This window comes from Protopterus annectens, chromosome 3.part1 (assembly GCF_019279795.1).
Source record: "Protopterus annectens isolate FY-2018-M chromosome 3.part1, PAN1.0, whole genome shotgun sequence".
In the NCBI taxonomy this organism is placed as follows: Eukaryota; Metazoa; Chordata; order Ceratodontiformes; family Protopteridae; genus Protopterus; species Protopterus annectens.
Window position 1 is genome coordinate 1,637,509,276 of NC_056732.1, and position 16,972 is coordinate 1,637,526,247.

Here is a 16,972-nt window from a genome sequence, read left to right on the forward strand (position 1 = left end):
GTAATAGGTGACTCCATAGTCTGACACACTGATGTCCCGCTCACCAGACTGAACAAGGAAAAGGGTACAGTAAGCTGCCTGTAGGCTGCTACAATCCACCACATAACACAAGCATGCAGGTCACTCCAAAGCAAGTACAAGTATGACTCAGTCATTGTCCATACTGGTGTGAATGACCTGAGATGTACCTCCCTGGACTACATGTAAAGAGACATAGAGGAGCTCTCCGATTATGTAGGCCAGGCCGGTATGACTCTGACCCTAAGCAGCATCCTACCCCCACAAAGAATGATGCCACAGTACAAACACAGAATGATCAGCTTTAACAATTGGCTCAATTAAATTACTGGTGTCATTCCAAGGGGATCCAATGTGTGTCTGCTTGGGATGTCATGCTTGACAAGCCACGCTGCTTTGCCAGGGATGGCTTGCACCTGTCACCCCTGGGCGTCTGGATATTGGCTAAGGCTCTTGCCACCTCCATAGTGCCTTTTGTAGGCAAGGCTGAAAAGACAAACCCACCTCCCTAGAAAACATAAGTGGAAAAAACACAAGGGTAATGCTGCTCAATGCCAGAAGACTAAACCTCAAGATGCACGCTCTCGAGGCCCTCCCCGGTATGGAGAACATCGATGTCTGTGCAGTGATAGAAACCTGTATCGAGGCTCCTGAGAGCACCCCAGCACTACCAGGTTATACCTCATATCATGCTTTTCGGCCCCAAAACCTGGACCAAACCACAAAAGGAGGGGGAGTATCCATATTCAGCAAAGATACCCACACGTCCAGGTTACTGACAATGCATGAAGCATCAGAGACCATCCATGTGCAACTAACTGTAGGCAAAACCGCTGTACACTTTGTAGCATGTTACAGACCACCCTCTCAAACCCAGGAACACCACTCAGCCTTCCTGAAGATACTGGAGAGTATGAATGTCTCTCCAAATACCAAACAAGGTACTCACAAATCGCCACATAGGTGGTAATCCATTACGTATGGAAGAAGTAATCAGGGACCTAGGGACACAAGTGGACAGTAACCCCACATGTGACACTCACATTGCCAACGTGGCTAGGAAGACCACCTATATTGGCCACCTTATCATGAAAGGATTCACATCTACATCAAGAGAGGTCATTGTGCCCTATACTCTTCTCTTATCAGGCCCATAATTGAGTACAATGCCCCATTTGGGATGTACCTTACCCGACACCTGCAGCAGTTAGAAAGACCTCAAAAGTACCTCAACAAGAGGATAAAGGGTCTCAAACATTTGTCATATGCTGCCTGGCTGACAACACCCCAGCTGTATGCAGTCACATACTGCATACTCAGAGGCGATGTATGCCCGATGTACAAGGCCATGTCCAATACAGAATTGATGGACATGCTCCACCTCAGAAAATCCAAATCCATCAGAGCCGCGAGAGATGTCAACCTCAACACATAAATAAATAGGATGTGCTGGAGGGACAGATTCATAACCCAGAGGCTCCCTACACTCTGGAACAGAATCCCACTCCATGTTAGGCAGAGCCCCTCACTGACTCTCTTCAACAGGAATCTTGCCAAGTGGATGGGAGATCGTAGATTTACACTGGGGGTCTTCACTGTGTCACATCTAGACAGAGGCACAGTAAAGTAAACCCTAAATGGGCATAATATTCACATAGCAAGGGGTGGCGAAAGCCACACACACTCTGGCTAGGCTTATAAATGCCCTAAGGCAGATAGCCTAGTATGAACCTATGAACCTATGAAGATACAAATTGTACAGGACACTAAGGATAAATACAAGGCTTTCTTAACTGATGGTAGGAACCTTGTTGGGAATTCACAGATATGCTCTGAATTACCAAATATTACAAACAATACACCAAACCCACACACATTGCCAACATCCAACCTGACAGGTTCAGTGCAAACCCCCCCCCCCCCAAAATGCCAAATATCTATCCCAGCAGAATGCTGGCCCCCTGACATTGCAGATGCTGATGTAACAGCCAGCATCTTCAAAGCAATCACAGCATCAATGGTATGAGATGGTGTCCTGGGCTGTGTCCAACATGAACTCCAAGAGGAATGGAACGCCAAATAACAGTACTGCTCAATTTCAGCTTTACCACAGGATATGTACCCAAAGAGCGGTGTACAGCAACAGTGGTCCCTCTCCACAAAGGTGGTGCCTGAATGGACACTGCAAACTATCACCCCAGAATCCTGACAAGCTTGGTCTGCAAAGCTATGGAAAGGATCCTCATGGACCTCAGAAATAAAGATATTGGGGACCTACAGACACTGGACCCTACCCAGTGTGGCTTTCTTAAGGGCAGATCCTGCCCCTTAAACATGTTTGACTCATTTGAAACAGTCATCAAGGCCATTGATGAGGGGAATGTGGTCCACACAGCCTATCTGGACCTTGCAAAAGCCTTCGATACAGTACCCCATGTGTTCATTATAGATAAGCTCACCAGCTTAGATATAAACCCCTATGTCAGTAGATGGGTTGCAAACCAGCCCAAGGACAGAACTGACATGGTCAGAAATGCTGCAGCCATGGCAGACTACAAACCAGCTACAACTGGCATCCCACAAGGCTCGGTCCTGGGACCTCCCTTGTTGGTATATATTTCCCATAGGTACAGGCCAACATGGATGGAATGTGTCTGAACAAGTTTGCAGAGGACTACAAACTGGGCACCATATCTGACCCTCCAGCTGTCACAAGCATCCTACAAAATGGCCACATAGAAACAGCCAACTGGTGCCAGAGCCATGTCATCAAGCTAATTGCAGAAAAGTGTATAGTCATCCCCTGTGGATAAACAGTAAGTGCCCACCAATGACCACATAGGTGTTAACCCATTAAGTACTTTAGAAGTAATAAGAGACCTGGGGACACAAGTTGATAGATATCTTGCATTTGACAACCCTGTGGCTGTAATGGTTACAGAAACATACCATATACCCACCTAATCATGAAGGTAGTCACATCTAGATCAGGGGAGGTCATCGTGCCTCTTCAGTCATCCCTCATCAGCCTCACAATTGAGTACAATGGCCCCTGTGGGATGTACCTCAGCAGACACCTCCAGCAACTGGAAAGACCCCAAAAGTACCTCACCAGGAGGATCAAAGAGCTCAAACAGATGCCATGTGTTGCCTGATGAAACAAACTGCAGCTCCACACAGTACCATACTGCTTGCCCAGAGGCAATCTGTGCCTGATGTATAAAGCCATGTCCAAGCTGGAATCAATGAACATGCTGCACCATGTACAATCTGAATGCCAGTGAGCTATGCACATAAGAGACCTGAACCCCAGCACTGACATACATAGGACATGCTGTAGTGATTGATCCATAACCCAGAAGCTCCCTCCACTCTTGAGTAAACTCCCAGTACAGGTTAGCCAGAGAGTCCCTCATTGACTCTCCTCAACAGGAACCTTGATGAGTGGATGGGAGATGGTAGGTTTACCCTGGGTATCACTGTTATGTCATGGGTAGACAGAGGCACAGTATACTAACCTTGAAATATGTCATGTCAAAATCCAGTTACAATGTGTGTTGAAGGACAAACACACTCTCTGACTAGCAGTAGAAATGGCCTAGGGCACATCGCTAGTGTTTGTCAATGTCCACCCAAGTTGTGGAATACACTACCAATGTTGGACAAGCCTGGTTTAAGTAGTCCATATCCAAACAAAATGCAACATGATCATATGTGCACAACTGGCCCTTAACCAGTCTGGTGTGCTCACTATGAATATTTAAAGTAGTGATAGGACTGAAACCCATGATACTGTCCACCACAGTGAAAGTACTGAACCAGTACACTATACGATATTACAGTGTTTGGTCAGTATGAAAGGATGTTGACAACTGTATGCAAACTATCCCATGGAAACCCTGCAGGCACAGTTTAATCCCTGTTGGGTTCAGACACAAAGCAGTTGGGCAGTAAGTACACAACATGACTCCCAACACACAACTATAAATGTGAAATATTGTTGAAGTTCACACACAACCACAAATGTGGTGGACTGCAGATTTCAACATACGGAAAGCTTACACTGGACAAGCTCGCACACTTTGATAAATGAGACATATGTCAGGCAACAAGCCATGGAAAGCCTGAACTGGGCATGCTCACACACTTAGGCCATGTCTCAGTTTAGCATTTGGCCACACATATATGGTATTTGTATGTGTTAATCCAGGAACCAACCACAATACAGCAATCTGCCCAGTGCACACAGTTAAATGACTACAGAGACATAAGTTAAATAGTGGATCCCTCTCATATTCAAACATCTTCCACAGATATGGAAGTTGTTCATAGAAACAGGGAAAGCTATGGCAATAAAGACCTGCAAACAGTTTATCAGCAACAAATATTGTGCATCTGAAAATTAAACATATGGGTGTAGAGGTCAATACTAGGCTGTTTGCCCTAGAGAATACAAGCTTAGCCAGAGTGTGCTTGGCATCTGCCTCCCCAGTACAGTAGGCTACTGTGCCTCTGTAAAGTAGGTCACAGAAGGCACCGTTTAAGGCTAGTGTGCTGTGCCTCCGTCAAGCAGGGACACAGTGGAGATCCCAGGGGTTGAATTTGCAATGTCACATCCATGTGGCTGGTGTTTGCTGGAAGATGGTTGGCAAGGACGTATAGCAGTAATTGGGCGTCAATTACAGACTGAGGGGAGCCTTATCTGCAGTGTCTGGACAATGTCACTGTCAACACCTTGACGTGATGAGTTTGAGGGATTGAAGTTTTGTGCCAATACTGTTCAGAGGCATCCTCCCTCTGTGGGATATTGCTCTGTAATGTATTAGCTCCCTCCTTCTGTTGTACAGCTTATATATGTCTGGTGTACACCAGACAGGTCTCCTGTTGTGGAGGAGTCATGGGTTTATTTGGGATAGCATGATCAATGCAAACCTGCCAGATGCTCATAGAATGCTATTGTCAAGGATTATGCAGAGTGGCCTGTATAATCCCCCAGCATGGGTCCTTTGAAGTCTTCCACCCCAGTCTTCACAAGTGCAAAGTCTGCTTTTGATAAATACTTTGTTTGCAGTGACTTCCTTGCCTGGGGTGGGGATGGGATATGGATGTCCAGGGAAAGTTGGGTATGGTCAGATATTAACAATGGTGGTCTACCTCTGGTGTGGAACATACAGTCCCCATGTTGCAGATGGTCAGGTCCAATATGTATTCCCCCTTGTGGCTGTGGTGAGTGGTCCTGCCATAGCACATGGATTCACAAATTGTAGTGGCTGTAGGGTGATGTTGTTGAGGCCTGAGTAGTTCCCCCACACAATATACCTGTACCTGACGTTAACCACTGTAATGGTGTATGTGAACACCTTCATATCCTACACTGTTTCCAGGGAAGAAAAGTGTGTGTCCTGGATATGGGAGGGGTGGTCTGAACTGGTTGTGTTGTGTGTTACAGGTCCTGTGGTCACAAAGCATGGTATAAAACATAACCTGGCAGTGCTGATGTGCATATCTGTCCCTGAAGTAGGCGGCTGTTAATGCATATATATGCTATCCCCCTAACTGACAGATAGTAATAGATGTGCATACGTCTATATAAATAATGATGTCAGCACCCTATAAATACTGCAGGAGAAATACAGATGCCCAGTAATTCGAGTAACGCGCTCCACTAATGCGTCTCTCTCAAGTGTCATAATATAGTTAGGTAGGGGTTTGAATCCTGCAAATGCTGTGCGTGTGTGTTTGGGTGAGGGGGGTAGTGTGTGTGAAAGAAATGTCCCTTTTGGCAACTAGAAGAACACACTACATGATGCACATTCTTATTTCTAAACACTGATGATGTCAGCACCCTATAAGTACAGCAGGAGAAGTGACACCTCCCAGTAATGCGAATAGCGTGCTCTGCTAATGCGTCTCTCTCAAGTGTCATAACATAGTTAGGTAGGGGTTTGAATCTTACAAATGCCATGTGTGTTTTTGTCACACAGTTTGTCCATGTGTGTGGGGTGTTGCTCTTAATATTGTATGACATAGATCATATCAGTAATGTCAATGCACACATGAGGTATGTGTGTGCCACATAGACATATGTACCTGTGACCTTAAATAGTTCCCATGTGTGAAGCCTGCCTCATGTGAATACATGTAATTTACATTACACAACTTTACGACTGTGGTTTTCTGTGCAGGGGCTGCATTTGGTATGTGGATATACAGTGAGAGTAGTCTATGGTGTCATCTTACCAGCGAGGGATACACTTCTGGTCTGGAGCATATAGTCCACATGTTGGTGATGAACAGGTGCAGCATGTTTTCCCCTCTTGTGGGAGTGGTAACAAGTTGTTCCATAGCAACTGAGTGTATGGATTCTAGGAACCTTACACCTAGGGTGTTGGAGCTACAGTAATGCTCCCAGTCTATGTGTGGGTAAATGAAGCTGCCCAATATATTGTTGTTTGGAGACACCTGCAGATATTCATGTATTCTTAAGTAGGCCAAGTGGGTTACCTGGGTTTGGGAGTGTGGTGTGTGCCAGGCTGTGAACTGGAAGGCAGTCTTACCCACTGTTAGTTGCACATGGATAGTCTCTGATGCTTTGTGCTGTGCCACCAACCTGGAGGTGTGTGTATCTTTGATGAATATTGATACTCCCCCTCCTGTTCTGTTTCAGTGCAAGTTTTGGGGCCGACAAGCATGGTATGAGGTATAACCTGCCAGTGCTGGGGTGCTTTTGGGGCCCTTGAACCAGGATTCTGTCACTGCACAGATATTGATGTTCTCCATGCTAAGAACAGTTTCCAGTGCATGCATCTTGAGGTTTACACTGCTGGCATTGAGTAGCATTACTATTAGTTTCCTATCCCTTGTGATACCTATGGAGGTGGTCTTGTCTTTTGAGCCTTGCCTAAAAAAGGCACTATGGGGTTAGCAAGAGCCTTTGCCAATATCTGAAAGCCCATGGGTGACAGGTGCAAACCGTCCCTAGCAAAGCAGCGTGGCTTGTCGAGCATGTCATCCCAGGCTGACAGGCATTGGATCCCCTTTGAATGACACTGAAACATAAGCCAATTGTTGAAATTGATCATCTTGTCTACATATTGTGGCATCACTCTTGGTGAGGGTAAGATGCTACTCAAGGTCAGGGTCATACCAGTCTGGGACACATGCTCAGAGAGCTCCTCTATGTCTCTTATCATGTAGTCCAGGGAGGTACTTCTCAGGTCATTCACACTGGCATGGACACTGACTGAGTCATATTTTTACATGCCTTGGAGTGACCTGTGTGCTTGTGTTATGTGGCAGATCATAGCGCCCGACAGGCATCTCACCATGACCTTCTCCTTGTTCAGCCTGGTGAGCGGGACGTCAGTGTACCTGACAATAGAGGCACCTATCACAGGTGTAGCAGGTGCGTTGTTTAGCCTTACGTGCTGTGACTGTTCGGCAAACTGGCTTTGTGAGCTATGTGTTGCACGCATTCTGTTCTGAGGTAGCGGTTGCTTGTGTGTCTGCTTTGGAGATGTCTGCTGCTTAGGCAGAATTTTATTTAGAGACTCCGAGTATGTTTTCATGTGTTTATTTGTTTGGATTGCTGTCATGGTAGGTCTATGTGAGACTGGAATTGTAGTGACTATGGTTTCCTTCTCCTCCTGACAGGTTTTGCCAGTACTGAGTTGAGAGAGCTTAGCCTGCAGTTTGGCGACATGGTTGCATCTCTCACATGTGTTGGAATTTGTTGGGAGGAGGAGAGGGTTGTCTGTGTACATGAGGCAGTTGTAACATTGCCTGTAGATTCCCAGATTCACCAGCTGGACTGGAGAGGAGATTGACAACTGACCTTTGGATATGCTAGAATAGTACTGGGAATTCCTTTATAATTAACAACAAAGAGGGCCAATGGGGAACAAGGTACTCAAGGTGAGTTTGTGAGGGTGTAGTGCTTTTAATTTGTTAGTGCTGGCATATATAAATGCTTTAGTGAGCAAGTGCCAGGTAACTCAAATGCAATGTGTTACAGGTAACTTAATTGCATAAATGACAAACAGTAACTTTCTGTCAAGCGAAACAAGGACATACGTACAGTAAGCAATGCAGATGTCACTAGGGATCCACAGAGGCTCTGTAAAGCTGCATTTCAGGTGGAATTAGTGTTTCAGGGTAATAACAAGCAAACAAGCATACAAACATAGCTACATTCAGCAGGCATGGATCTAGTCTATGCTACAGCAAACAAGGTGTATCAATTTCAGTAAGAAACAGTTCAAATATGCAGGCACTATAAGCCTTTAGCCAGAAATTCCCAGCTCAGACGGGCAGAGTCCAGCCTCTCCTCCCACAAGAGTGCAGACCATGAAACTTCGTAATGTAAAATAACTGGCCTGAAGCCCAAGTGCTTAAATCAGAACTAATACACATTTAGAATAACAGACACTGAGCCCTCAATCAGCAGTTCCCAACTTAGTAGGCTGTATGCTACCTGTCCTGCCACCACAGTACCCCTGACATTTAATGAGACTCACCTCCTGTCATAGTTAGTTGTGTGTTTTGGGGCTGTCAAGCATGGTATGAGGTGTAACCTGGTAGTGCTAGGGTGCTCTTGGGAGTCTTGAACCTGTTGTCTATTACTGCACAGATATCAACATTCTCCATGCAGAGTAGAGGTTGTACTGCATGCATCTTGCGGTTTACATGTCCATCATTGAGTATCATTACTTCCATTTTCTTATCCCCTGTGCTACCTATGTAGGTGGCCTTCTGTTTACAGCCTTACCACCAGAATGCAAAGATGTGCAGACATTACACTATGGTAATTAATAGGGGTGTACCAAACAATACAATGACAATCATACTGTTAATGCATCAGGCATGCTGGGATATACCCACAATGATATCATTACGCTGTACAGTTGACAACATGATAATATTACTACACTTCTATATAGTCACCCTGTGCATCAGCACCATGTTAACTGGTCCTGCATCGATGTTACAGATTGCAGGAGGTGGCACAGTTTCATCATATGCACAGGGTGTGTACTTGGTATGCCTGAGTCTGCCACTGATACAACCAATCGACATGTATGTGTGTGTGTGTTAGTGAGGGACAACCGTAGAAGATGGGGCAATGTTGATGCAGTGTGTGCGTGTATGTGTTAGCCCTAGGTGTTAGCATTATGCATGTGTGTATGCATGCACACAGTTCCACCTCGTGGCTGCCATATATGGGTGTTTGTGGACAGCCACAGACTGTACCTGCCAGGTCATACAGATCACTCTCTCTCTGGCCACAGACACGGTACCTGTGCCTGGCAGGGGTGCTACGGACAGTATCAGGTATTAAGCCAGACTGGGTACTATCATCAGAAGCAGGTGGTTGATGACTGGAGACATGTCCCTGCTGGGACTGTCCAGAGCCACGTGCATGTGGTCTCCTAGGGCGGTCTGATTACAGCACAGACCCAGCATTGCTGGGCCTGTACTGGCACTGTGGGAGTGGCCATGGGTTTGTTGTCGTCCGCGACAACTGCGAGCTGCTGCTGTTGCTGGCATTCATCCACGTCAATGCCTCAACCGTCCTGTGTTGCCCTGGCTCATGGACATGTAGTTGTGGAACAGATCTAATGTGTCCCCCCAACGTCTGTCAATGACCTCGGTGAAATTACGGATGGCAGCCGCAACGTCATGCATAGTGTCATTCATAGCAGTGCGATGTGCTCTCAGCTCCATCAGACCCTGTCTGGTGTACCGTTCCATACGTGACTGTGCCTACATTACAGCCCGGAACATAGCTGAGGTTGAAAGACCTCTGTGGGCACGTCTGATAGGGGCAGTATGACCACGGATGCTCCCACGAGAACCCCTGGACATCTGCCTGTGTAGTACCATGTCAGGACTCTGGCCATGGCTGCTGTAAGGGGATGCATGTGCCACTGATACCACATTACCCTGGTCAATGCCCACTGTATGCTGTCCATCACCTAGGGATATTGGTGACAATGGATGTATTGGCAGGATGACTGTATGCATTGATGGGGTTGACAGCTGTTTACTGTTGATTGGCTGACCAACAACAGACCCTGTCACACCTCCCTGTGCCATTACACAGGTAGCATCATTATCACTATCCCCAGCAGCAGATTCAGGTTCCCTGCTGCACACCACCAGAGCAGCACCAGAACCTGTGAGAGGAAGACAGGAAACACAGTTTACAATGTGTACACAATATTACCACACATGCACGCATGCACACATGCACACATGGGCACATGCACACATGGGCACATGCACACATGCACACATGGGCACATGGGCACATGCACACTCCTGAGTACATGAGATACAAACACACCTGCAATCAAACACACAGCAATACCATTTTAGGGTATTATTACTATTATTATCATTAGAATTAAAGGATTGTTATTACACACTCACCAGCATGGGTTGGCTGCCTTCCTGTTATACCAGAGGGACCTGCACAAATAAGACATTTATTGTCAGTGGGCACAGCTGTGCCATTGATACTGTGAGTATGATACAATTCAGTAGTACAACAGTTGGCTTTCACAGGTCTACTCCCGATATTGAGAGTATTACTCGTGCACAATAATTACCAGGATAACAGTTACAAACACAGTACACACCTCACACATGCATAAACTACCAGTGTAGAGAACAGTCAACTATAGATATGGCATGCTACCTGCATGCTCCAAGTCCTCCTGCTGGGTGGCTCCAGCCTCCATCATTACACATGTGTGCAGATGTTGTTGTTGTTGGGCTGGAGCCACAACACTTAGGAGGAGACCCTCCAGTCAGGTGAGGGGAGGGGTGTATAGCTGCCCCACCACCTGTGGCAAGCTGTTGCCTGTGGATATCAGATGCACGCTGACGGACATTTCTAATTAAATCACTGCAGTGATGGCGTACCTGCTCATATGTCCGGTTATGCATGCCTATGTCATTTAACCGACGGACAAGGTCTTGCCACAGTGCAGCCCTCTCCTGCTGGTTCTGGCTGGTGCGGGAAAAGAGTGTGGCAAACTCCCGCACCAGGCTCTGGTGTATCTCCTCTTCCTCTGCAGCAGAGTAAGTGGGGTTGCAATGGTGCACCATTGCCCTGGAAGGAAAAGAAAAATATGTGAGCAAGTGATATGGCACACATAATACTCTACTGTAGTGATATCACTGAACTGCCATATGTAGCATCTGTCTGTCTATTGGGGGATACACATGTAAATGACCACATATCAGTGCTCAGCTGACAACTCTGTGACAGTGCCTGGCACACTCCATACAACAAACAAGTATACTCCAGCAGTCAGCACACTGTTTGAGGTCCAATGCACAGCCTCACACTGGGGGGTTGTATCAAGGTAATGTATGGGGAACATTGTCAACCCATGCAATGCATGCAATGCATAGTACAAATTTCACTGGTAATGCACCGTAGTCTTTGTTGCCATAACCATACCTACACCACAGTCACATACAGGGAACCACAGCACAACATATGGCAATGTAGTATGTTTGTATCCCAATACCTGACACATCTTTCTCTGGCCTCACACCAATGACACACACTACCATGACAGACACAAAGTCATGCTGAGCAATCACACCATTACAGACCTTGCACACAGTCAGTGGCACACTCACTCCACCTCACATAGTTGGTATTGCAATGACTACATGTGTGTGTGTGCATTGTGTCATAGGCAGGTAGTATGCTATTGGGCCTGGGCCTACAGCAGCATACTGTTATGCTACCCTGCCCCTTGGGACACATGTAATGTGATTGTACTTGCTCCTGTTAAACAGTTACACAGGGTGACTCATATGGCATACTACCTAACTGCATAACATTCAACAGGGGTATGTCTAACATCTACTAATAGGGATCCTTGCTTCTTAATGCTGAGTGGTATACTCCAGGGTATGGCTTATTTGTGGGTAGGAACCTGTACCTCCCCCATGTGCTCTTTACTGCGGTGCCAAGGATGACAGACATAGGTCATTTATGCTGGGGATATTGTGAGGTGTTACCATGGTTGTTGGACAACTGTTATGGGTGTGACTTAACTATGTATATCCAGCAGTGGTAACCTCTGTGTAGGTAGTTTGAGAGGCACTCTATCTGTGGTTTTGTCAGTCACTCTGCATAGGTAATGTGTTTGAGGGCATTATCACTGTTTGTTAGGTATGACCGTGTCCTTCTCCCTTTCTGTAGTTCTCATGGGAGGTACATACCGTGTAGGACATTGTGAGGTGTAGAGGGGTACAGTGACCTACATTTCACTAGCTGACACACCATTTCTGCTGACATGTACCATGTACAGGTATTACAAGACTGGTGTGCCACTGTGAATATCAAAGGGGAGGCTATTGTACACTTGTTTCCCATGTTCCCTCCTGACATATCCAGTAGTAGGCAGGCAACCACATATGTGGTGGTTAGTGGTGTAAGTGTTTTGGAAAGGGGTATGGTACTCCTGTATCCATAATGGTGTTCAGTCCATGCCTTTGTCAACAGGCACCTGTTGCAATACATCTGCACACATGTGCCTCTCTCAGTATATATATATATATATATATGTATCTATATATATATATATATATATATATATATATCTATAGAGATAGAGAGGGAGAGAGAGAGAGAGAGAGAGAGAGAGAGACAGATATTCATATACATACATATCTGTAGACATTCATATCTGTCTGTATATGTGTATGTATCTATTCTATATATGTATGTGTCTATTACATAATATATGTATATACATATTCTATTCATCTATCTATATATGTTCATAGGTTCATAGGTAGGTACTAGGCTATCGGCCCTAGGGCCCATACAAGCCAAGCCAATAAATGTACCCTGGCTTTCGCCACCCAAGAAAAGTATTTTCCTATGCCCCTGTCGAGCAGAGCCACAGAAGTGATCCCCGGGGTGAATTTCCCATTTCCCATCCAATCATCAGGATCTTTCTTGAAGAGTGCTAATGAGGAGCTCTGTTTGACATAGATAGGTAGTCTGTTCCAGAGTATGGGAAGTCTCTGGGACAGGAATCTATCCCTCCAGCATTTTCTGTTTATTGTGGTGACAAGGTTAAGGTAACCTCCAAAATAACCCCTGCACGCAAGGAGTTGCACGGCTAGAAAAATATCAAAAGCAGAGAAAATAAGCCAGCAACAGGTGGACCGCTCATAAATATGTAGTTTAATAATAAACTACTAAAGCAACATAAAGGCTTACAAACAAACCGGTTTCGGCCCGGATTTAAACCTGGCCTTCTTCAGTGTTTAACAAAGAAGCCAATCATGAAGTCTTTTATATAATCATGACAAAATTATGATTGGCTGACAAAAACCACTATGCTCATGAATATTTAACAGAAATGTACTTTCCAAATTTATTATAAGTATTCATTAAGCCCTGGGCTAAAAAGTGCACCAAGTTTGGTGATCCATTTCTTTTCTTTCACATCAAGTTTTTTATGCCAGCCACATTTGTTAGTTCTATCACCAATGATTTTATCAATAGTTGTGAAATGAAATTGTGCCCTATTATGTACAAGTGTATGTTTATATAGTGCATTAGATGTCTTTTTACATCTAATGTCACTCAGATGTTCTGACATACGTAATCTGAGTGGTCGAGAGGTTTGCCCAACATAAAATGAGTGACAGGTACAACATGCCATATATATGGCCCAATCAGTATTACAGTTGGCAAAAAACTGAATATCAAAAACTCTGCCACTATTTCTACTAGTGAATTCTTTTGTTTTCACCATATGTTTACAGTTGACACAATGACCGCAAGGAAAACAACCCATGAGTTTATCCCCAAAATAGTTGTTTGATATACCTGGGGTAAGGTAGATTCAAAATGATGTTTATAATGATTGAAGTGTCCAGCTAGATTCTTTCCTTTACGGAAAGAAAATGAACATTTTTTAGTAATAAGTGTTTGGATTCTAGCATTCGCTTCCAATATATTCCAATTGTCCTTAATAATGTTCATGAAATTATTAGTATTTCTGCCAAATGTGGTTGTGAAACGCAATATATTATTCGTAGTAGATTTCTTTTTATATGTCAAAAGATTTGGTCTATGTAAACCAGAGGCATAATTTCGAGCCATTGTAACATACCCTGAGTTATAACCCCTATCAATAAATCTATTATGTAAATCTTGAGCATGTTGAGCAAATCTAATATTATCAGAACAATTACGTCTGATTCTAATAAATTGTGATTTTGGAATGTTTTTTGCGATATGCTTTGGATGAAAGCTGGAGGCGTGGAGCATGGTGTTATATTGGGGAAACTTCCTATAGATTTCAGTTTTTAGAGTATTATCCATATTTCTGGTTACCAAAACATCCAAAAATGTTATTGATTTTCGATCATAGGTAATAGTGAACTGTATTCCCCATTTGTTATCATTCAGGTATTCCATAAATTCCTGAAGATATGAAACATCAGATCTCCACACCATCCAGCAATCATCCAAACATCTCCACCAAATATCAATTTCAGGTAAGAACAAATTATGAGAATCATCATAGATCATAATTTGTTCTATATAAGCCATAAACAGATCAGCATATACAGGGGCAAAGGACGCCCCCATTGCTGTACCTCTGATCTGCAAAAAGCATTCCTGATTATAGAAAAGAACATTTTTGGTCAACACATGCTCAGTCAGATTTAGCAGGAAGGTATTGAATCCTGGTTGGTACATATTAGATTTATAGAGCCAAAATTCAATAGCATCCAGTCCGGCCCAATGTGGAATATTAGTATATAATGAGCACACATCCAATGTACAGAGCCACCAGTCCGAATCCAACTGCATATCATTAACAATACCCAAAAATTGAGTAGTGTCCTGTATTCGAGATCTAACAAATGACAACAGAGGCTTCAAATGCATAGTTAGAAATTCAGAAAGTGGCTCGGTGAGTGAGCCCATACCCGACACAATGGGCCTACCTGGTGGATGTACAAAATCCTTATGTATTTTTGGCAGAAAGTAAATATATTGTCTAATAGGGTCAGAGATAGTTAAATGATGTAGTGTTTTTTTGGTTATGATCCCATTATCAAAAGCAGAATGTAAAAAGCCATCAATTTCCTTTTTAAATACAGGAGTGGGGTCCAGTGGCATTTTAGTGTAATATCGAGCATCCTCCAATTGTTTATGTGCTTCAATATCATAATAACTCCAATCCAACACAACCACTGCTCCTCCTTTGTCTGCATTGATAATGACCAAATCTTTATTACGTACTAGTTCTTCCAAACAGGACATCTCACCATCAGTCATATTATTGGGCATAGGTAAACAATGATTAAATTGAAAATGTAACTCATTAAGTACACTACGTAAAAATAAGTTAACAGTTGGATGCATAGGGGGTGTGAAAGATGAAGCATGATATTTAAAGATATCCATTTGTAACTGTTCAGCATCCCCTTTGTCCTGAAAAAATAATTTAAGATTAATAAGTCTGCAAAATGAAAATAAATCCTGTGCAAAATTATCCTCAGAAACAAAAAAAACGGGAATGAAAGATAATCCTTTGTTTAATAGAGATATTTGTTCAGCAGTAAGTACAGTGTTGGAAATGTTACATACATTATTTATTTGTTCGTCAGTACTTCCATCAAATTTTGTAGACTTGTAATTTTTCTTATGTTTCCTGCCACCCCTCCTCCCTCTGTGTTCCCTAAAGGGGGTGTGTAGTTTTGATACTGTTCTAAAAGAAAGAAAACTTAAAAAATTTTCTCGTGATCTTTCTGATTATGAGAAGGGCAACCTTTTAAAAATATAAGACACGTTAGATTTCAAGAAGGGTACAATAAAAACAAAAACAAAAATTCATCTAATCCCAAAAGGAAACGACCGCGTTCTATACATAAAGGACGTGGTAATAATATTGAATCTACTGATTATGATACTTCATCAGGGACAGATACAGAAACACAGTCCACTATGGATTCCCCAACTCCTAAACGAAAAAACTACACACCCCCTTTATCATGCTTCATCTTTCATACCCCCTATGCATCCAACTGTTAACTTATTTTTACGTAGTGTACTTAATGAGTTACATTTTCAATTTAATCATTGTTTACCTATGCCCAATAATATGACTGATGGTGAGATGTCCTGTTTGGAAGAACTAGTACGTAATAAAGATTTGGTCATTATCAATGCAGACAAAGGAGGAGCAGTGGTTGTGTTGGATTGGAGTTATTATGATATTGAAGCACATAAACAATTGGAGGATGCTCGATATTACACTAAAATGCCACTGGACCCCACTCCTGTATTTAAAAAGGAAATTGATGGCTTTTTACATTCTGCTTTTGATAATGGGATCATAACCAAAAAAACACTACATCATTTAACTATCTCTGACCCTATTAGACAATATATTTACTTTCTGCCAAAAATACATAAGGATTTTTTACATCCACCAGGTAGGCCCATTGTGTCGGGTATGGGCTCACTCACCGAGCCACTTTCTGAATTTCTAACTATGCATTTGAAGCCTCTGTTGTCATTTGTTAGATCTCGAATACAGGACACTACTCAATTTTTGGGTATTGTTAATGATATCCAGTTGGATTCGGACTGGTGGCTCTGTACATTGGATGTGTGCTCATTATATACTAATATTCCACATTGGGCCGGACTGGATGCTATTGAATTTTGGCTCTATAAATCTAATATGTACCAACCAGGCTTCAATACCTTCCTGCTAAATCTGACTGAGCATGTGTTGACCAAAAATGTTCTTTTCTATAATCAGGAATGCTTTTTGCAGATCAGAGGTACAGCAATGGGGGCGTCCTTTGCCCCTATATATGCTGATCTGTTTATGGCTTATATAGAACAAATTATGATCTATGATGATTCTCATAATTTGTTCTTACCTGA